The sequence below is a fragment of the Neolamprologus brichardi genome, chromosome 5 (assembly GCF_056152115.1).
Source record: "Neolamprologus brichardi isolate AB-2024 chromosome 5, ASM5615211v1, whole genome shotgun sequence".
NCBI lineage: Eukaryota > Metazoa > Chordata > Actinopteri > Cichliformes > Cichlidae > Neolamprologus > Neolamprologus brichardi.
The window spans coordinates 23718329-23740927 of NC_142108.1; the positions used below are offsets into that span (position 1 = coordinate 23718329).

Genomic DNA, 22599 nt, shown 5'->3' on the forward strand with positions numbered 1-22599 from the left:
ACAGTAATTAAGTAGTTTAACTCACAGTCTTATCGGTGTAATTCAGCTCTTCCTCTGTCTCTGTACTGCATCTTGAAGGAATCAGTAGGAACTGTGCTTCTCTATTTTTGCCTTGTTTGGACTCAGGTGGAAAAAGCTGGAGCACTCTTATAAACTAAAGTCAAGCATGTAATCACTCATATTATCAGAACTGTGTTGTTTTTGTGCAATAAAAGTGTCACTGTTGCTGCTTTTCATATTTTTCTCTACCACTGTTTGACATTTGTAAGCAAACAAAGAATAGATCTGCAAACACTTAATAATACGACAACAAGTGAATCAAATTGGAGTTGCTGGTACAATAAATCTTACATGTTGCCTATGTCGCCATAATATGAATAAGTTATACCACAGCAAAAATTAGCATCACAGCTCTGACAGCATGATGCAACAAAGAGATCAAGCAGGAACAGTTAGTCAAAGCCTAAAAATAAAACCTCTAGCATGTTGGGGGAAAAGAATCCTCTGTAAGATGATGGACAACTGCTGTCAACAATGTTTTCTTACACAGATAAACAGAAAACACACAACAAAAGGACACGACTGAACTCCAACCCATACATAGAGAAGATCTGATTATTTCCATTTGTGAAATTATTTTGTTGACTGAGTCAATGAAAGCTGGAAAATCTGAGTCACTTTATTGTGTGCATCCTGTAGAAACACTTCTGGATTAAGGAAAAATGACTGTTTAATGAAAGTAGGCCGTAAAGGCTTCTAACCACAGCTGATCATGCATCCTACTCTGACATGCCAAGGTTAAATGTGCAGTAGCTGTACTGTATACTCCATGGCGCAGTCACAGTGCAGCAAATGATTCTGGCAGACAAGCATCCATGCATACATAATTAGCGTGCCTGCCATTGTAGATATTTACCTGACTGTCTATCCAGCATTTTCGAAACGATATCTCTCCTGGGGGTGGAGGGATGAGTGCAGCGGTTGTATCATGCATGTAAAAACTGACATTTCTGGTATGGTTAAATGTAGGTGTAAATGGTAATCACTGCATTTCTTCATGTTCTAGATGGTAGCAAGAGAGAGCAACAGAAAATCTCCTCCTTCACCTAACCTGCACTCATGCTGAAACAGCCACTGCAGTCTATCATTTATTAAAGGATTTGGAGATGAAAAGGCATAATGAAATTCAAAACTCAGATATGTATTAATCCACTACTTGGACTGGAGATAAGGGAGTTCATGGGATTTTTATATTGGCAGTTTGGTATTCAATGCCAGGCATGCAGAAATCTGCCCATGGCATGTTAGAAAGAAAGCATGAAATTGGTTTGACTATGATTTGATTATGATTTGGCCTGTCATTGGCTATTGGATTTCCTTGACAGGCTGGAATGGACTCACCAGGTAAATAAAACTTTTCAGCCAAACAGGTGTTTAGCGACAAAGCTGTACACCCACAAGGAGTGATCGTCTTCTTTTGGCTGAAGTTAGACTACGACAGCCTCACTTAATCAGAGCTTGGGAGTGCCATCTTCAAAATCCATCTCCCAGCCAGTATCTTACCTCTGCACATTCCCAAACTAGCTCAGTCGTACCTCTTTCTCTTGGTCTTTGAATTATCCAGCCCTTACCTGCTGTACATCCATGCCACTCCTAGATTTCAGCATCTTTTCCTCAGTTTCACCTCTTCATAGCTGGTCTCACTGCTATCATGCATCAAGTAGAAAAATGCAAAGCTTACAGGAAAAAGGTGGAGAAAAGAGCCCTTTCTTTTGTGTTTCTCAGTGGTCTAAGTCTGCCTGTTTACCTAATGTATCACATGTTCTATTAGAATTACTTTTTACATGTATTTCTTTAACCAACCTACTAGCATTGTGAAGAATAAGTATGTAAGTAAGTGCATCTCTCTGTCTGGAATAAAGCTTAAACTCTTTTTAATCCAGAGAGCTGAATGCAGAGTCCACTGAGTTGGACAATGTTTGGCCAAGGAAGAGTTAAAATATTCGGCATCTGTTCCACGCACCCCTGCAATCCCCATAGATCCTGTCTGCTTTCTCCTGCTTTTCCTCCCTCCCTCTGCTCTTCATCCCTCCTCCTCCTCTTCTCCTCTTCACCCTCCTTCCTTCCTCCAGTCACTTGGCCCTGAGCCCAGAGAGAACTGGAAGAAGGAACAGACTTTTTGCTTCCCCCTCCGCTCCCACCTCCCCCAACCCCACTCCCCGCCCTCCAAACAAAAATAATGTTCAGATCCTGTGCGTTTTTGTTACCCAAATGTGTTGGTTTCCTTCTGAATTTCCTTCTTCTCATGGAGCTAACTCGTGATAACTCAAACTAAACACCAAAGGAAATAAGCTACAACACACTCCAGCTGCTGCATCTTTGTATGTGGTGTCAAAGGCCTGTGAACTCTCTCGCTTCCCTTCCCACGGAGCCACTGAGTATGCCACATGCATGGTACAATGCACACATTTCCCAATAATCCATCTCTCAGCGGTAAACCTATAGTATGCCTTCTCTACGTGTCACGTTTCCCATCACATCACATCATCCTTATCTGGTATTTGTCAGTTCTGCTCTGCTGCAAATACACATAGGTGTACACATATGTATTCAACTCAATAACAAATCAAATGATTCACAACAAGAAAAGTCAACTGGAGACTAAAAAGAGGAGGCAAGAGATTGTCAAATATATCAGTGAAATGTAACCAATCAACAAGTTCAGGTGCACTTGAAAAATTAAAACACCCATATATTTGCTTGTTTCCAACAAAGTAACTGCAGACCCAGTATGTGCAACACATTTCAATAGGCCACAAACCAAATCCTCTAAAGACACATAAAACTTCACTTGCAGCAAAATGCAACTCTGTTATAGAATAGAATAGAATAGAATAGCCCTTTATTGTCAATGTAGATGCACAGCGAAATTATGGGTGCTCCATACCAATTGTGCAAAAGTAAAACGATATATATGAATTCTAAAGACCACAGGAATAAATATCATACACAAGAGATATATAGAGTCTAGAGGAATATATACAAAGAAAGAGAAAGGCACACAATGGAGGGCATAGTGCTTGGAAGCAGTGCAAAGGATTTGTTCTGAGTATGTGAGTCCGTATGTGAGTGGCCTGAGTGATGAGGGTTACTCAGACCATGAGTCAGATTGGGGAGATGGGTGGGCAGGGGCTGGGTGTGGAGGGTGGGATAGCGTTTGTTATCAACAGTGAGGCTGTTAGTACAGTCTGCATTCATTTTAGCTGTAAAATAAGTCAACAATTAAACTGAACAAATTGGCAGTTTATGTTTAAAATCAAAATCAAACTACATAAATACAGTCAAAGGAAAAACCTCAGCAACATATTAGCTTGACGTTTGTACTTCTCACCATTCTTTCTGGTTTGACCTCACCCATATACTTACATATGCTGATGCGATCTCATTGATAGTGACTATGTCATCTACCATGAATTTGCCACGTGGAATTTTCCGCTCACTTTCCAGTTTTAATCAGTGCATTGCATCAGTACAGTACAGTGAACTATAGCTGGCAGAACCAGAGCAGCTACAGTTACTGCTGCAGGAGCCTTGATTTTGATCGTCTCTGCACAATTCAGTAAATGAATATTACACACCTACAGACCAGGTGTTTGCATATGTTTGTTTTAATCAGAAGAATAGATGCAAAAATCACTTTGATTGCGACGATATTATTATAATTTGTGTTTGATTGAAGTTTTATTGAGTTACCAGCTCATGTATTGTTTGGTGTTAAATGATACTGCCATACTGCTTTATTATTTGTAATTTTGTCTGTATTTGTTTTTTCTATTCTGTCTGCATAATAATGACTAAGAGCCGCAAATATATCTATTTTGTGATATCGGTCATAGTTAAAGGAAACAAACAAGAGAAGTTTTCCTGTATAAAACACAATCATTTGGTCATTTCAGTCCCATTATATCACCATTTCCCTTATTTGCTTCATGTCCCTGTGAGACTTGAAGATGTTTCTATTGATGTACATGCACCATCATACCTGTCTAATCTCCGTAAACCTCATAGTCCATCCCTTACTCTCCGTGCTATGTCTCCCTGTTGAGATCCTGACCTTGCTGAATCCTTTTGGCGCATTTATTCTTATTTTCACTTAAGTTTATTCTCTTTGTTTTTATAACTGTTACCATCCTGGTGGGGCGATCTTGGTCTTGTTGAATCTACGGCGTCAGTTTGTGGTAAAGTCCATGTCTGTGCTGCCAGCGAGATCGCTGTAAACTTGAAAACAACAGCATCTTTGTAACCTGTGTTCTCTCTCCCTCCCCTCTTTTTTCTCTCAAGTTTCTTGCTGCTCGACCACGAGCCATCCTGATACCTTTTCCTCTCCCTTGGCTGTTCATGCACAGCCCACAACCTCACCTCTTTGCTTCTCTCTCCCACTGGATTAACAGTTTTCTTTTCTGTTTGTTGTTGATGACAGGAAATTGTTTAATGTCTCCCTAAATCCATTTTTCATATACATTTATGGTTAATTTAATTTTTCTTTGAGTTCTGTAGGTGAAGCAGTGATTGTGACTAAGGCTAAAAGTCTTATCTTCTTCAGCTACGTGGAGTCCAAAACTAGATTGGATGCCGTGGAAAAACAACCCGTTCCTTTCGAAAGTGTAAGCTGATTAAGTCATGTTTTGACTTCAAGTGTCACAGCAGATTAGTGATATTTCAAGAGAGCGATGGGGGAGTTGCATCCCAGCAGGCTTTTCTAGACAATTGTTCCTCAACGTCAATGTCAATTAACATAAATGATTATAAAGAATTTGCCTTTCTCAAAGCTAAGGAGTCATTAAATAGATATTTTGTGCTTCGTTTGAGGGAGTACGGCAGAGAATTAAGAAATAATTGAGCGCTTTGAGGATTTGGCTTTATTCTCTGAAATGTATTTAGGTTCCCTGTAAAAACGTGTGAAGGTAAAGCAAAACACAGAGCCTGCGAGATTTAAGGTCTTGGTCTTCCTGTCAGTTCTTGTCCTGTTATGTAGAGCATGGAGCTAACATGCTAGCACTGCAATGATGAGCTCTCACATTCACATGCTAAAATTGTAAGCACCCAAGGTACACAGCATGTATTTTTAGATAGCTGCTTGAGCTCCAAGCATCACTCGCATGTCCTACTTTATTTGTAGTTACGACTCAGATTTAAATATGGGGGCTCGCACTTACATTTGCTTCAGCTTGATTTAGAACATGAACTACTTTTATAATATTTTTCTACTGAGAAAGTTTAATCTAAGATCTGTTTGATGTTCTCAAGCACGTCAAAGATGCCCATTGCAATAAGATATGGAATTTTGTGATTTTTTTTTTAAATTCAGAAGTCAGAAAATGTGAACTCTCTTTGTTAAATTATTAGTGCAAATGTAGAAATACTTATTTTCAGTGTAAGCCATGTTCTTCGATTGATCTAACCAACAAGATCCTCTGACACTGAGGATTTTGCACTTCACAGTTGTTTTTTCTGGGGAAGCCATTGCATGCTTTGTGTGAGGTAGGTGTGTAAATTAATGTAAACAAGAAGACAATAACCCTCATAGATTCTTCAGAAGCAGAAAATAAACAGTCTGCATGTAGATGACACAAATGTGTTCCTTGAAAACAGGGTTTCCCCGAAGACAGGAGGATTATAAGCGACTGCCAAGATGTTGTGGTTGTCGCTCATGTGTGAAGCCACACACACAGACGCAGCTTGGCTGCTGCAGTTCCCCTTTGGCAGCCATGTTGACTCCACGGTCTGGTCCATGGCTGTTGCTATAGTAACTGATGCTGATCTGCTGAGTGTTGGGCATCTCGCCCTGGCACTTCTGCGAAGGACGTTGCAACATATTTGCAACAAGAGCAGCAAAATGATCAGGCAACAACTGCTTTCTCACGGAAATAGTGAACTCTGACCCGCAGACAGCTGAGATCATTTTTAAAAAACGAATTTCACATGAACCAATGCGTGATGAAGCCGTGTGAAAAGTTACTAAAGTTTGGCTCTAGTTTAATGGAGCTGGGAATTTAGTTTGAGCTTCTCTAAACACACTGCCAAGCAATTTGTGATTCAGTTCAGAATAGGTTTAGACACTGAATAAGTTCATCTTCTGTGTTTTTTTATTTCACTCTTTAAAAGGTTGGACATGAAAAATGTGGCGACAAAAGTTCAGAAGGTTATGCGGTGCACCAGATGTTTAAAGTACGCTTCCTGTCCATGTAAAACTTGGGATGTAAAAGAAGTCAATGCTTTTCACTTAGTAGCATCGTATTAACAGCAGAGGGCATCATGCTACAATGCTAAAGGACATCTCTGATAACTTCAGTTAAAGTTCAAGAGTGCACACAGAATATGAACTGGGCAAAAAGCACAAAACATATTTGACTTGCTGTTTTACTATGATTGGCGCTTCAGAGTCAAAATACTTTAGCACAGTTTGTGCTTCGATAATTGAGGAGATTTACCCGGTGATTCAGTTATCAGTGTTCTGCATGTGCTTGTCTCAAAAGTACTTATTCTAGACAAACCTCTGGATCATTTTTCATGTCCTTGAAAAATCAGTGCACTAAATGACCATGTTTTTTTCTCACTTAAACATCTGTTCTAAAAATTAACACAAAAGATTCAGACAAAGTTAACTTCAACTCTACAATAAAAATGAAAATGCAATAATGTATTTTTAGGTTGTACAGATGGACGATCTAGGATTTTACCTTTCTGTTCCCATCACAGTGTGGTTCACAGACAATTATAGCTTTTAAACCATCTTACTCTTGTGTTGCCATGTTTGACTCATCAGGATGGAAGGTTTGGAAGTCTGTCACATGATCAGATGTCTCTCTTGCTCACAAGCGACATGTCTGGACATCAAAGATGGGTTACAGACTGTACCTAAAAGATGGGTGTTGCTTTAATGAATGTCTTGACTGAAGGATGGATCAGATTTACAATGAGAGGACACATTGCACGTCAATAAATCACATAGTACTACCCCAAAACATACCTGGTGTTATCATCTAGTTTTCTCTAAATTTGAACATTGCTTACAAAAAATGCACCATGCCTTATCGAAGAAGGCTCAGTACCGGTGGTCAAAAACTAAAGTATTACTGAGTACATAAAGCAAGTGAAAAGTATGATTTTCTTATCAGACGCAAACAGAAAGAATTCAAGTTTAAGATGCTGAAACTTTCAGAGCTGTAGACAAAGCTCATGTTTTATAACCCATCTAAGTAATGGATCAAATTTAACTTGTTATAGATCTTTTTTTGAATCGCAAACATAGAAAGGACTGTCAACCACACACACACACAGACACACATGCACACACACACACACACACACACGCACACAGACACACACGCACACACACACACACACACACACACACAACCTAAAAAAATACCCACGTTTGAGTTTCATTTGAATCTTCAAGGACATATTGAAATATTGAGTTTTGGATCGATCTGACAGCAAGATGTGTAGTTATCTTGTATTATCTTTGAATAGCTTGAAAAAGTGATCTAAATATAAATGCCATTGACAAATGTTATTATTATTTAATTTCATTTGTTTTCATGGTATTCGTCCTACTAACCTTAATGTACTGTTATCTTAGTTTCACATTAAAACAGCACACTAATTAAATGATGGTCCAACAGTCTATACTATCCAAAACTGTCCTTGAATAAACTGCAGTTGGTCCTAACAAAGATGAAAGTAGCAGCATGCAGACACACACACACAGACACACACACACAAAGACACACACAAATGCACAGTCAGCTGTTACAGAGAGTGTGTGATGAGGGAGTGGAGAAGCCGAGGCCTCCAGATACTCAGGATGGCGGCTCTTCTCCCTTATCTCTGCCTACCATGCGGTAGCGTGTGTGTGTGTGTGTGTGTGTGTGTGTGTGTGTGTGTGTGTGTGTGTGTGTGTGTGTGTGTGTGTGTGTGTGTATGAGCCAGCTGAAGTAAATATCAGACTATATTTCTGAGCAAGCAGGCAGCTGATCACAAGTGTAGCTGTTCACAGTATGTGCATTATATATATATATATGTGTGTGTGTGTGTGTGTGTGTGTGTGTGTGTTCGTGTGTGTCTGTACATGCATCTTATTGAGCTATGACAGAAACATTTTTGTATTTTAAACCTTAGTGGGTGTGTTTTTGGGTGGGTGCATTAATATCTGCCATATGTATATCAAATACTGGTAACTGACCCCCAAGCCCAAACCCATGAAGCACTTAATAAAGTTTTATTAACTTAAAACAAATCAGCCAAAATATGAAAATATGGAGTAGGACATATTCATCTGTATTTTTTAATAATTTGAAAGCTTGAATCATTTATGTTTTCCGATACTGAAGATCAAAATGTATTTGACTATCAGAATTTCTCTGTTGTTTGTTAAAAATAGATTTAGAAATAATTAATTTATCATAATGTGCATCATTAGTGCTTCATTGTAATTCAGCTGGACAGATTATCTTCAATACCAGTGGCGTAATTAACAACAGCAACACTGTGTACTGAAGCAGCTTCCATAAAAATGCCAAAAAGGCAAACTAAGACTAAACACTCGGTGGTGTCAGTGCTCCTACATCAGGGCTTCAGCCACCAGGCTGATTTGGAGAATTTCACACAACAGCTTTTAGTTTAATTGCAACTTCAAGGGCTTTGGTCAGAGTGAGATGTCTTCTGAGGTTTTCACACAGCAACAAGACAAAACTTTAAACAACCCAACATTTTTCAATTTGTGTTTACAGACTGCACATTTCTGTCTGATGGCTCTGTCAGCCTCTAATGTGGGCATGCTAATAACACAAATAACAACAACAAAAACAACATAAGAATCTGAGACTAAAATGAGCTGCAAGGCAAGCAGTTTACTTGCACTGGGTTCAGCTTTACATTTCATCTCCTTCTTTTTGTGTTCATTTTTAATGTTTTCTGGTGCCATCAAAGGGGAATTATCTGCACTTTGGCCAAATTGTGATCGCCTGAAATCTAAAGAATATCTGAGTGAGACAGAGATTTATTTTTAATTAGAGTAATTTAAATTCAAGTGGGTCAAACCAGTAAAAGTGTGTAATAACAAACCGTATGCCGTATGCAACTTGTAGACAGGTTGCTGTTTCCTTCTTTTAAAGGTTTTGAGTTGTTTTTTTGTTTGCTTTGTTGCATAAGTAAGATGTGAAAGTGAAAAAGAATCAACACAAAAAATCAGCAACACTGAAGATTTATATATTTATATACAAGTATGTGATTTAAAGCAAACCCCTCCCAGGTTATAAGTTGTTAGGGGTTTGTTGTCTTTTCTCGCCTTCACTCAGTCTGGAGGTTCGCTCTCTCCACTCTACATTTACATCCAAGCGTATAGATGTGACGACTCTGCTTGCAGTGTTCAATGTTTATTTTTCTGAATGCATGGCCATCAGTCAGCACTGATGTATGTGGTCTGCGCTGGAGCCAAGTTCCTTAGTTTAAAGCCAAACATGATACTTGCCAAGCGCAGCTGGGGGAAGGGGAAGAAAAAGAGGGAATGGGGAAGAAGGAGGAGGAGGGGATCTTCTAAAACATTTTCATTTGCAACTCAGAAAAGGCAAAGAAAGTAAAAGCAAAGGGAAGTAACAGGGAAGTTAAAAGAAGAGCTTAAGATTAGAGGACAGTTAGAAAGGGAGAGCACATATCACCCAAAGGAGAGCAGAAGGAAAACGAGAGATTTTGAGGTCATAAAATAATCAAAGTAGGGAGAGTTTACGAGAGAAAGTATTACAGAGTCAAATGGAAGGAAGCAAGGAAAATGACAGATCAGAGATGGCAGAAAGAAGAGATGAAGCATCTAAACAATGACTGGAAAAGAGGAGAGGAGAAAACGGGAAGCTGGGAAAAGTGGAAACAGTTGATTGAAGGAGGAGGCATGAAAAGAAAGATACCGAAGGACAAGTGTTGAAAGTTCTGAAGAGGGGAGGCAGGCTGAATGCCAGAGACAAGCTCAGAGAGGGAGAAAGAACCAAAGTGGTTCAAGAAAAGAAATTTGTTTAACAAAAATCAAGGATGGGAGAGGAAGGGGTGATGAAGAGCAGGAGGAAACTTTAGCTGCATTAACTGAATCTGACAAAGGGAAAAAGGGCAGATTTTAAGTGTGGGAAGCCCTGAAAGAGGAGGAGAGAAAGACAGAAGAGGGAGTGGAGAGGGAACCGAGGGGGAGAAGAGAGGAGTAGAGGCAGAGCTGGAAAACAGTGTGTGACAGAAGAAGAGAGAGCAGATATGAGAAGGAGTGAGGAGACCTGAGAAAAGAACCTAATTCAGCATTGTGTTTCCAGCCAGCCTCTCACACTGCTGTGAAACCCTCTTGAGCTGCGCTGCTGCTGCATGACTGAACGCTATCAGTCCCGAGCAGGCAGCCGCCAAACCCACACACACACACACACACACACAGACTCACATGCACACACATGCACACACAAATGGATATGACTCGTCCGCTGAGGCGGTTTGGTGTGGTGGACTTGGAGTGACAGTTGGGAATAACTGGTTTCTTCGTCCTGTCAGGTAGGTTTAATATGACTTTCAAGATTATATTATATCGTGTGGACTTATATTAGTGATAGCTTGTGTTTCTGAGCATTAACGAAGCATTAATGTGAAAGCTGAATGCGTTATTCTTGCAAAATTAGTCCAGGAAAAGTGTCTCTTTTTTTGCCTTTTCTCGTTGTTGATCTCTGGTTAATTTCTACCAGCCGACTTAAAACATTCATTAGAGTTAACATATTTCCATATCTGATATTTGATATCCCAACAAAAAACATTTGGAATCTGGTCTTTTAAGGGAAATCAGAAACTATTTGTATCAATATTTGTATCAAAATGCAAAATCTTTTTTTTTTTTTTTTTTTTTTTTTGCCACAGTAAGGAAGATTCTCTGCTTGTGTAGCTCCATGTTGCCTGATTAGAGTTTTTTTTTTAAGCTAAAACTTTTTGAGTTTGAGTTTGAGTGTTTTCCATGATATTTAGAACCAAAAAAAGATTTGTTTTTCATGCTGTTTGTTTTAAGCGTTTCAAAGTGTGGAAAAATACAGTGTAAATTGGGCAGGTGATCATGACTGTGCCTGGTTCCACCCGGCTTAGAGGATAAAAGGTCTCCTTAGAACATACACAGAACAGGGCAGGGATGCAGGTATTCCAGGTTTAGCAGCCCGGAGTGGCCGGATATTGTTGGTCTCAGTCACAGTATCATCTGAATTCTGCGTCAGTCTGTGTTAGTATTACAGTGACATCTGCATTAATCCAATGATTTTACAGACTTCTTTCCTCCAGTCTTTGCAGAATTGTTGCTGTGCAGTTTCAGATTTTATGTTTCTTATAAACATCTTTACAGAAAATAAAAAAAACCTTCTACACTTTTATTTTAACTGTCAAGGTCAGCGAGGTATTTCTGAAATGTTGATCACCAGATGCACTTTACTGTATACTTGCACGGTGTCATCTCAATTGCTGTAGTTTTGAAGCCACAGGCATCCTTTGGCACTGGTGCCCTGACACACCTGCCGTGAGAATATCCAACCCAGTACCACAGCAAAACATGTAACACTTTGCCATGATGTTGGGCAACCATATCAGATGGAGAGAGCAGACAGTCCTGCTTAAAGGAATAGTGTAAAAGTCACAAGAATGTCACCCACTATCGTGCCATCTTTGTATTTCGCACTTCCTCTTTTGCTGTTTACCTGAATTGAGGCCCAAAACTACTTGGTTAGTATTAGGAAATGATTTGGTTTTGTGGTTTACACCCCTTCATAACTTTTGCTTCCTAACCTAAACACTGAAAATGATGCTTAAAGACACCCAGTGGGATCCTGAAAAGTAAATATGTGGCAAACTGGGAGACCAGTCTCACCAATTGCAACCAGCGGGTCACGGCACCAACATCAAAGGGAACCTTATCACTCCCACTTATCAGTTTTATTGTGCAAATCCATTGTATTATATATCCTCACACTTAACCCACTTTCCCAACTCCTCAATAATATAGATAAAGATCAGCTACTACCAGGGGTTAGTACCTGATCCTCCTTCCCAGGTCATCACTAGCTATTTTATTATCTATTTTTACACACGCTCAAGTAGTGATGCATTAAACTGAGTAGTTAGTATTTAACTTCACTGTTCCTCACCCTCCTAAAGCAAAGAGAAGCACATACATGGTGTTTGCAGCCTCCTTCTTTGTTTCTTGATCTTTCTTCAGCCTAGTACTGTAACTGGGTGTTTGTGTGGTCAAATATAGCTACTTACTACTAGTTCTAATACAATATCCTGTTTACTGTGACAATGTATAAGTAATCTGGCAGTAATTCAGTATCCGCTTCATTCTTGAGCATATTTTCAGACAAAGCCTGGCATCTGTTCAAGGTATCAGTGACACAGTTTGTGACCTTACATCTTGCATCAATGATTTTCTTTTTTCCGTTTCAGTTTTAAATTAAAACATCTCCAAATGTTTCCCCCCCTCTGCTCTTTTGTATTCTGTCCCGCCCTGTATCCTCATACTTCTCCTCCTCTCCACCTTTTCCGTTCCTTCAAATACATAAAGGGTATTTGCTCTCATAGACTTTCAGTTTCTCATGAACCCCCTCAGCAAGTGCAGCTCAAACTGACAAGCTGCCAGAGAAAATATCAACACAACAAGCCGGGTCAGAATCTGCTGCTCGCGTACCCTCACTCCACCCCTTCCTCCCACTCCCTCCCCTCTGTCCTTCTCATTTTATTCTCCTGCACAGTATTTATGTCTCTTTCTTTTCTCTCTCACCATCTATTTCCTGGCTCCTTTGATTTTCGGGGGATTTTCTTAGTCCAAGTCTTCCCTGGTTTTGTTAAGTTCATGTGGTGTGTTGTGTGTGGCTTTGGCTACACGGATCATTAGATCGACGCAGTAGGAGGTCAGTGGTTCCATTGTGGTTGAATTAAATGCTAACACTTGTCACTGAGGAAAATGCGCCTGAGGGGGATCAAGAGACACTTAACAATAAAGAAGGTGGTTGGGCTGTCTGTGTCGGTCACTCTTCCACATTTGCTGGTTCCACACTAATTGGCTCAGACTTCTGAACAATGGCAACAGTAGTGGTGGGGACGCAGACTAGCATTTTTCTTTATGATTTAATGAAGCATGCAGCTATTTGGTGTCGTTGTCGTCACTGTTTTGTTATCAGTCAGATTTACATTGATTGCTGTGTTTGAGGAGACTTTATCTAGTTGGTTTTGAAAGGATGGGTGGCAGAGGGGAGACTGAACGGTGGATTAAGCAGCTGACAGCTGATGAAGTCATTTTCAGCCTGCAAGTCAATTGTGTAGATGTGTTTGTCTCACGCTTTACCAAACGATTGCAGCGATGCATGGTTTAGTTTTGCTTGCTGAAAAGAAAGCAATGAAGAGGTATGACATGACAACACTAAAACAACATAAATTACATAATCTGCAGACATTTTTTTTAATTTAAAGAAATAATGTACATAAAAAATACCTAACCTGAGATAAACAAGTGTAAACTCACGGAGCGAAGAAGATCAGTTTTATATATACACGATTGCAGTCACTTAGTTTCTAACCACTCCAGCGCACAACAGTCTAGGAAAGAAATTAACTGTGTTTGTGTGATTGGATCAGATATAAATATAAAAACATACTGGGTTTAATTCTTCCACGCACGTGAGGGGTGAAGGTTGGGATATGTTTTCTGTGCCATTTTTTTTTGTGATGCATGGGAAAAAGAAGAAGCTACTTAAATTCGGAGTGAGATGCTGATCACGCTCTTTGGTATTTCAAAATTTGACACTGGACTTTTGAGGAACATTTGAAGTTTGTGCGCCATATGTGTGTATGCGTTGGTGTTTACATGTACAAATCTGAGGTAAATGCTGCATGCGTGTGACATGTGTGCAGACGTACAGCTAAAACTGTCTGATCACTCCACTTTTGCTTTGCCTCTGAGCACATTAGTAACACTAACATCATGACATCACCCACCAGATGCTTTTACGGGACCCACGTGAGCACAGACTCACTGAAAGCTTATCTTGACCCATGCTCTGTGACCTCCAGGTTAGGTCCATGACCCCTCTGGAGAAAATGATGAACTGAAAAAAAAATCCACAGCTTGAAGAAATCTATTCCTCCTGCCCCACATGAAAATGTTTTGTTCAGAACATGATCTTTTTATGTGCCAAATGAAAGCCCCACAAAGCTGTTTATTTGCTAGCAAATAAATTAAGTGTCAATTGAGGGAAGTAATCCAGAAGAGCAGATGGAAGCACTACACTGAGCCTGATTAATTACACCACAGTGACATGTTAGATTCTTTCTAGAAACATTTCTGGATGCGATGGACTAGCTTTGGCTAGCAGATCTATGCAAAGCTTGTTTTATCTTGTGAAAATTTGTTGGGGTTGATTTGAGATTTGTCATCTGTGAGTAAAAAGGAAAGTGAAAAATAGAGAAAAATGAATGCAATATTTATCCAGCAGGCATGTGTGCATTTAAAGTGTCTAATGTCAGAAGATGTCATTAACCTACAGTTAATCTGTTGCTCCCTTCAGTATTGTAAAAAGAGTTTCAGCTCATTTATTAGCTCTGCGGCTACACTTTATTGCTTTGGGTCCCTCCTGCTGTTCTCAAAATGTTGTTACCAGTTTTAAAACCCAGTATGTTTTTTATGTAAAACCCAATGTACATGCCACGCTCATTGCCAAACTATGCACCAAATCAAGTGAAATCTTGAGACACACTGAGTTCAATTCAATTCAATTCAATTTTATTTATATAGCGCCAAATCACAACAAATGTCGCCTCAAGGCGCTTCATAGATACAGAGAAAAGCCCAACAATCATATGACCCCCTATGAGCAAGCACTTTGGCGACAGTGGGAAGGAAAAACTCCCTTTTAACAGGAAGAAACCTCCGGCAGAACCAGGCTCAGGGAGGGGCGGCCATCTGCTGCGACCGGTTGGGGTGAGAGAAGGAAGACGGGATAAAAGACATGCTGTGGAAGAGAGACAGAGATTAATAACAGATATGATTCAATACAGAGAGGTCTGTTAATACATAGTGAGTGACTATGTATTAACAGACTGAGGTCATTTCATGTCAACTGACCAAATGCTCACAGCCTGACCAGCTCTGATTTCCAGGGTGATGACACACATCTTATTTTAGCTTTCTAATGTTATTAGTTTGCTCACAAAAATATTTTTGTAATGAAGTTAGGGGCATTTCTGAGCCATCTTTTCTGAGCAGCATGTTCTTCCACTGGGCTGTCCCACTGTAAAAAAAAAAAAAAAAGTTCAAAGCCGATATGAGGATGAAGAATCCTGTGCTCAGGAGAAAGTAGAGTTAAGTGAAAAGAAGAGAGGTTTGACCATTCCCCTAAATTCATCACCAAAATATTTTTATGTCCAAACAGGTAACAGCAGTAAGCTAAAATTTGGTAGTTTTCCTTGACAAGTGCATCATCACCTTGGAAAGTTTTTCAGGGAAGTGAGAGATGGTCAAGCTTTTTCTTAAATTTGGTCAGTTGACATGGAATGAGCCACTAGAGAACAACACTATTCTTCTCATGAGAGTTAGAAAACATTTAGTGGTCAGAGATGTGCTAAATTAGAAGCTTGCTGCTCAGCTTTGCATTAACACTGGAAATGAGGAAGTCTGTATAAATACAATGTAACCAACACAGCATCACACGTTGGTCATTAACTGTTTTCAGCAGATGTCATCAGCAAATGCAGGATCTGAATGGGACACTCAGGCACACTATAAATACACTTTCATATCCCCCTGAAGCATACTCTGCATTATTTTGATGTTCGACTCTAATCTATGAAATAAATGTGATAATGTTTTTAATTAGACTTAAAGCAGGTGATTGGGAACATAAGTTCATCAGGAAATGTTTACTGAGGCCACAGAGCGAGAGTGCTGAAGAGTGGTTCTCAGGTCCTGCTCACAATAAGAAAAAAGAAGGCTTAAAGGACTGTACTGGCTTCACTTTTGAGACCTGGAAGATACATCTCTTTTTTTATATACAGTCTGTGGAAAGAGAAGAAATAGTAATAGAAATAGCCACAGTGACTATCATCAGTGACTGACACATAATGACCTGATAAAATCAAAGCCCTGAATGAGTGGTATCTAACTCTAAAATTACAAAACAAAACCTCTGGGATCCCCACAAATGATTGGCAAGCTCGTGCTGTACATGTTATCATGCTGTAAGCTTCAGTTTATAATTATAAATGTTTTGAGAAAGAACAATAACAGATAGGCTTAAATCAAATTACCATTTAGAACAGTGTTTGTTCTTATCTCAAAACATCTGTATTTGCGGTTAGGACCTTCACAAAATCTTTTTCAGGACTAAAATGTGCTTTGAATTAATGGGGGAAATAATTCAAGAGTAGGAGTGATTTCTTTTGCAATGGTGGATATCAGATTATTGGAAGGGAATATTTCCATTGTTCCATGACTGCTCATATGTCTTTATTTTAGTGGGAGTGAAGACAAACACAGACTTTTTTTGTCTCAATACATAAAGGGACTTTTGTAGAAACTTGTGTAAAAAAACTACCCACTCAGTCACTTAGTGGTTTCAGCTCAGCTAAACTGGTCTCTTAACTGGTTTTGGTCAGGTGTACTGTGCATGTATAAACAGATCTGTAGCTCTTACTGTCAGTACGCCATCCCGTTACATAACTCATGTTAACTACAGCGAAATACCCCGACGATGACTGGAATGTGTCGAGTTTTGACCTGGTGGCTGTGGTCGAACAGGTTTTTCAGCAACAAGTACTCTGCATGTGTTCATTGTCAGAAAAGCAATTATTTTTCATTGTCATGGCAACGTAGTTCCAGTATGGCTTTTTTGTCTTCAGATAAAACTGTTTGTTTAAACCCAGCTGGTAAATCTTGCCTGTGAGAACAATGTGTAGAAAATCATTTTGATGTGTCGTATATTTAGGCGTCCTGAACAGTCAGGCTCACACACACACTTGGCCCACTGTGGATTTTTTAACTGTTAACCAGCTCTGCCATATTTCCTGTCACAAGTCACTGCGCAGCGCTAAATAATAAACCAAGAATGCTTCAAATCTTTAAAAATAAGCCCTCTATTTATGTCCCCAAGGCTAATAGTGTTTTTATTGATAGTCAGGCATCTATTGCTGCACTCAGGGAGAACTCTTATTTACTACACTTCTTAATTTATTAGTAATAATGAAGTTTCTGATTAAAACTCGTAAAATGTGAGGAATCTCATTTCAATTAATCCGTAATTTGGAAGCAAGAGTGCTGTTGGGGCTATAAAAAGGGAAGTTATTTCATACAGGATGTCTTATTCACCCATTTATTAATGTAATCACTTTTTTTTTTACATCTATGTGCTTTCTAACATTCACACTCCAGTTCAAGCACTTTTTTAGCATCATTACTGTACGTGCATTACTCGGATACAGTTTTGAGATACACAACAGTGTTAGTGATTGCTGATTCAATGACACTAAGGTTCACTAAGGTTCTAGTAGGTTACATTAAAACATATGATGAGGTTGTAGAAAATAACATAATGTTGAAGATTTAAGAACTCGTATCAGTATTTGTGACCCCTTACAAACAACATTAATGTCAAGTTGGGACACTTTTGTTGCATTTGTTTGTGAGTTTTAAGCAGTTGCTCCAAAGAAAAAGTTATAATTTAAACTTTAATGGTTTAATTTTAAACTACAGTCAAACACCATTATACTATGGTATTATTATATTAATACTAGTACTGTTCCACACAGAAAGAGCCAACATATTTGTGTCTCCATTTTCCCTTTAATCATCAAAAACTGTCACATTTATCTGAAGAACTTTTGGAGAGGCCTGATCTTTGCTTTGGGAACCACTTAGCTGAATCTCGTTGCTCTAAGCTGAGCATCATTCATACTTTTAGGTATGAATAGTGAGTCTTTTGTTTTTGTTTAAAGTTTTATAGAGCTTATTTCTCCTGCACACAGAAAGACATTAATATGCTTTTTTCACTCATAAACTCTGGACAACCTGCTGGAATCAGTTCTGGATATTTTTGTTAGAGATGCAGCAGGAAAAGCGGGGAGCCTGTGGTTCAGGTGAGGGAGCTACCTGGACCAGTTAATATCTAATCTGCATTCTCACATGTCGCGTGATGTCTAGAAAGATTCGGGGTTGCAGTTCATGTGTAAAAACAACTTAGCGTACATGGACCTGACAGCTTGCTCGGTGAATTACAGTCATCTGGGGTCCAGTCTAGCAAGATGGCGCTCATCAGTCTGATTCCACGACCTCTTAAAAATTGCAACTGTAGAATAAGCTGTGAAGCAATAACTAACTCTGACGTTCGACTCCACAGCAACTTTTATTATTTTACCAGAGTTCAGAGCTACAAAATTACCTCACTGCTCAGACAAGATAGATATTATACATAAAGAAAATGTGTTTTTTCAGGTGTGATTTTTAACACTTTCTTGAGTGTTTTACTTCTCTTTAACTGTCCTCAGTTTTAAAGTTTTAAAATGTGAATAACAATAATAATAAAAAAGCCCAATAAGACGCGTTTTATGACTTTTTTAGGTTGGAAATTATTGCAGGAAATCTATGTAATTAGTCAGTAACCCTTCTTTTCACTCATTTTTATGTTCCCACATTTACAGAAAGCTTTTAGAGCTGAGCATATACGTCGGTAACAGCTGTATAATGGCCACAGTGCTGAACAAAGCACACATTGTACCTTACATTATAGTCACAGTACAGCACAGCAGTTTGGGTGCTAATGCTGCCATAAACCTGTCTTGCACACTCATGCACAATTTCAAAGAAACAAGCAGAGCTGTGAGTGGATGTCAATTTTTATTCTTACAACAAAATAAAAAAAAATCTATAAACTTCATGTTGCAGCTGAAAACATCCAAATTAAATTGTTCTAGTGCTTTCAAGAATGCTGTCAGGATGTTAGTAAGCTACAAAAAAATGAAGTAAGAGACCAACAAATTGGTCTGCATGCATTTGTATTGTTTCTTCAACACCAGAGCTTTACAAACATTTAAACCAGGATTTGATGCCTGTACAAATACTGTAATTATGTTATGTCTTTAACTACACAGACATGATGCTTTCACGCTTGCCTCAGACTTGGTTGGTTGTTTTTAAAGGTTTTACAATAATCTTCAAGCCCCACGAGTCTATTATAACAAAACACACTGCAACTGCCCACCTCCTTCAGCACAGACAACCACTCAGGTCAAAATGATGATATTCTCCTTGACAGGTCAGCAGTTTTAAAAGCATTCCAAATACACAGTGGCTATGAAGATAAATGTAAAGGTCAGTCTCATGCTAAGTAGAGTGTGTGTTCCGTGTTTTCACGGCACTACGCCTAACACTGACGATATGATCATAATATCTTTGTGATCTTTTGTGTCCATATGGAGGGGCATGTTTTATTTTAATCATTTCTAAGCATATGGCATGGAGGCTTTTCTGTTTGCTGTTGATAGATGATAACGTGTGCCTCTGTGTTAGGCAGATGGACAAAACTTGCACAGCGATGCATGGTGTACTCAGCAAATTTATCCAGACGACTCAGTAAACCTGCTTCTCGAAGCTGCTTGGGCATACAGCGTCTGCAGAATTCATATTAAATCTAAGTGAAGCTAGAAGTTAAAAAATGTCATGCTTTTTTTCCATTATGGAGGTTACAGAATCACATGGCAGCACTAACAACCACAGCACGTAGTAAGCTTTTTTCACCTTTTCTTAAAAAACAGCATGTGAACTACCTCTGCAAATGACACCTATACTTTTTATTTCATGCATCTCTGTTCTCTGTGATTGTGTGCCAGTCAATTAGGCACGTGTGCTCACTATAGCAGCCTTTCAGAAACCTGGTCATGACTGCACATAGATAAGAAAGCATCGGTGTGTTTTGTTGTACCTGCTGAGGAGAAAAGAGTCAGAGTGAAAACATCTCTTTGCTCTTGCTTGACTCGGAGATACAAATTACAGCTGATCTGAGGTTAAATGAATAACAAGTGTTGTGTTTTAGGGTGGATTGGGAGCCTCGATGCCCCCCGCAAGTCCCGTTTGTCTGAGTGAAATGCTTACAGCCTCAGGAGGCAGAACAGGAATTTCCATTTCATGCTTGGCTGAAGTTCCAGATTGGCCAAGCTTACACCACAGGGCCCTTTCAATAGCTCACATTATGACAAGTGAAATCAATCATTTGAAAGGAAAAACTCTACTAAAAACCTTCCTATATGTATCAGATCTGAATATAAAATCTGAAATTCCTGATTTCTTTAGACATTTACCTCCATGTGTAATAGAGGAACTGGAAGTGACAGTGACATGATAGCGCAAACATAAGCTCAGTGTGGCGGGGCGTGGCCTGCGATGCCGTACAGGTGCGCCCGCCTCCTCTGCACGGCACCGCAGGCCACGCCCCGCCACACTCAGATTAATGCGTAGGGTTAGTTTCTCTTATTTACAGTAGCTAGCGTATGGCTAGTGTTGAAGGTGTTTCTGTAGGATTATTAGAAGAGGCTAATGCTAGGGAAATATTCTCATGGTTAGACGAACCCATGCAAAGCCTCCATTTGGATTCATTAAGAAATTATGATCACCATTTAGTTCAGAGCAGTCAATAAAATAAAATTACGGGTTGCCGTACCTGAACCTTCAAACCTGAAAATGAACTGATGAGTGGAGTGGACGCCAACAGAGAATGTCATTGTATTAAATAACAGCCAATTAGTCATTACACAAGTTTTGAGCATTTAAAAAGAAGAGTTCAAGTCTCCACCTGCTGTCTGTATGTATGTATGAGTGTGTGCGTGTTTGTGTGTGTGTGTGTGTGTGTGAGTCGTGTTTTCTAGCAGAAGTTGCTCCCTGCTGGACTGAACTCGCTGGCCTCACTCCCTGCAGGGCCACTGGGTATCAAATACGACACAACAAGTTCCCACTGTGATCCTTATTCTTATTTTCATTTGTATGTGTGTGTGTGTGTGTGTGTGTGTGTGTGTGTGTGTGTGTGTGTGTGTTTTCAGTACTGCATGAATAAGGCTAATAATGATTTGTATTTGCACTTTAATTGGTCAAATAAACTGGAAAGTACAGCCTTAATGCAGCCATTTGTCATTTTAATTAACATGTTAAGTGAAATAAATCTTTGTTAATGTAGCAGAAACCAAACTTGTTTAACTTTTAAGGCTGATCTCTAGAAGCCTATTGCTAACTTTAAGTCAGTGGTTTAAAGTTATTGAATCTTAAACCACAGTAACATCTGTGAGACCCTTTGGTGCCGTAATCTCATGCAAAGTGCTTCCTTCCCCATCCTCTGCTAAAATCATCAGACTCTGTGGATTTTTAAGCTGCAAATTCAAACAAAGCTTCTGCAAGAACTGTTAAAACAGCTTTAATTTTGTGATGCTGTTGAAACCAAGCAGATAGAGGAGGGCACATTTAAAATGACTAAAAGGACACAGCTACTGCTTCTGTCTTATGTTTTTGGCAATCTGAATTCACCAAATGCAAGTCTGAAAAGGCAGCAGGAAAACACGGAAAGATCCCGTTTACACTTGGTTACTTATTTATCAAATCAACACAGATTTAAGAGATGGTTTCTTTCTACTGACCACATTTGAGAGCATTGCTCAAATCCAGGAGTAGAACTGACGTGGATTTCCATAAAGCCTAGAAAAACAAACATGAATACACTCACATGCCATGTGCCACATACACTGCCCTGAACAGTCCTCGATTCTGTGCATTTGCAGAATCAGTTTGCATTGAATTAAAAACTCGAGTTCAGAAAATTCAGTTTAATTTTACTTATAAAGCCATCAGCTCAAGGTGCTTTATTCTGTAGGCTACAAACCCTAAAATATATATATATATTTTTTAAATACCTACATTGTCTTTTTCTGCTTTTGGTTCTGTGTGATGTCAGAGAGAGCAAGTCTCACTAAGATTGTTCAAGTTTCACAATTTAATTCCAAAGCTACATTCATAGAGTCCAAGAATACAAAATAAGGAAACAGCTCCTTTCATTAAATAATTGCATGATGGCACAAACATAAGTTTGAATGCAGGTGCTGGGTTCATATGTGCTTTTTACATGTACAGATTTGAATTACAGATTTTGTCTTAACTCAGCACTGAAAAGCAGGACTGGTCTTGTCATTAAAACAGTGTGATATATCACAGCTTTAAATTCTAACAAGCTTCCACCAGTAGTTGAGGTAAATCTCAGTCTCCTGCCACAGGACCCTCCGGTATCATATAATACATCTGCTGTGAGCATCTTTCCTTCCATGTTTTGTTGAATCTATTAGTGTCTTAAATCAAAAAAAACCAGTGTCTGCAGCATATGGAAAGCTAAAACCTACAGAGGCAGTAGACTCAACACAGAGTCAAATTTATCTCTAAAGATAAAATACAACAGCTGATAAGAATTTCATTTGTTCTGAAGTAGCTGTTATATAGAGGCAGAAACACGCACAAAGGGTTAA

The 22599-nt window shown here is 39.1% G+C and overlaps 1 protein-coding gene across 2 annotated transcripts in view; it reads left to right on the top strand.

Annotated features, from left to right (window-relative positions):
- The first annotated feature begins 10286 nt into the window (after positions 1-10286).
- The window catches only part of ripor3 (RIPOR family member 3), a 57164-nt gene continuing 44851 nt past the window's right edge, over positions 10287-22599 (top strand). For both annotated transcript variants that reach the window (XM_006782988.3, XM_006782987.3), the window contains exon 1: positions 10287-10584. The gene's annotated coding sequence lies outside the window, so the exon portion shown is untranslated. The remainder of the gene's footprint in view (positions 10585-22599) is intronic.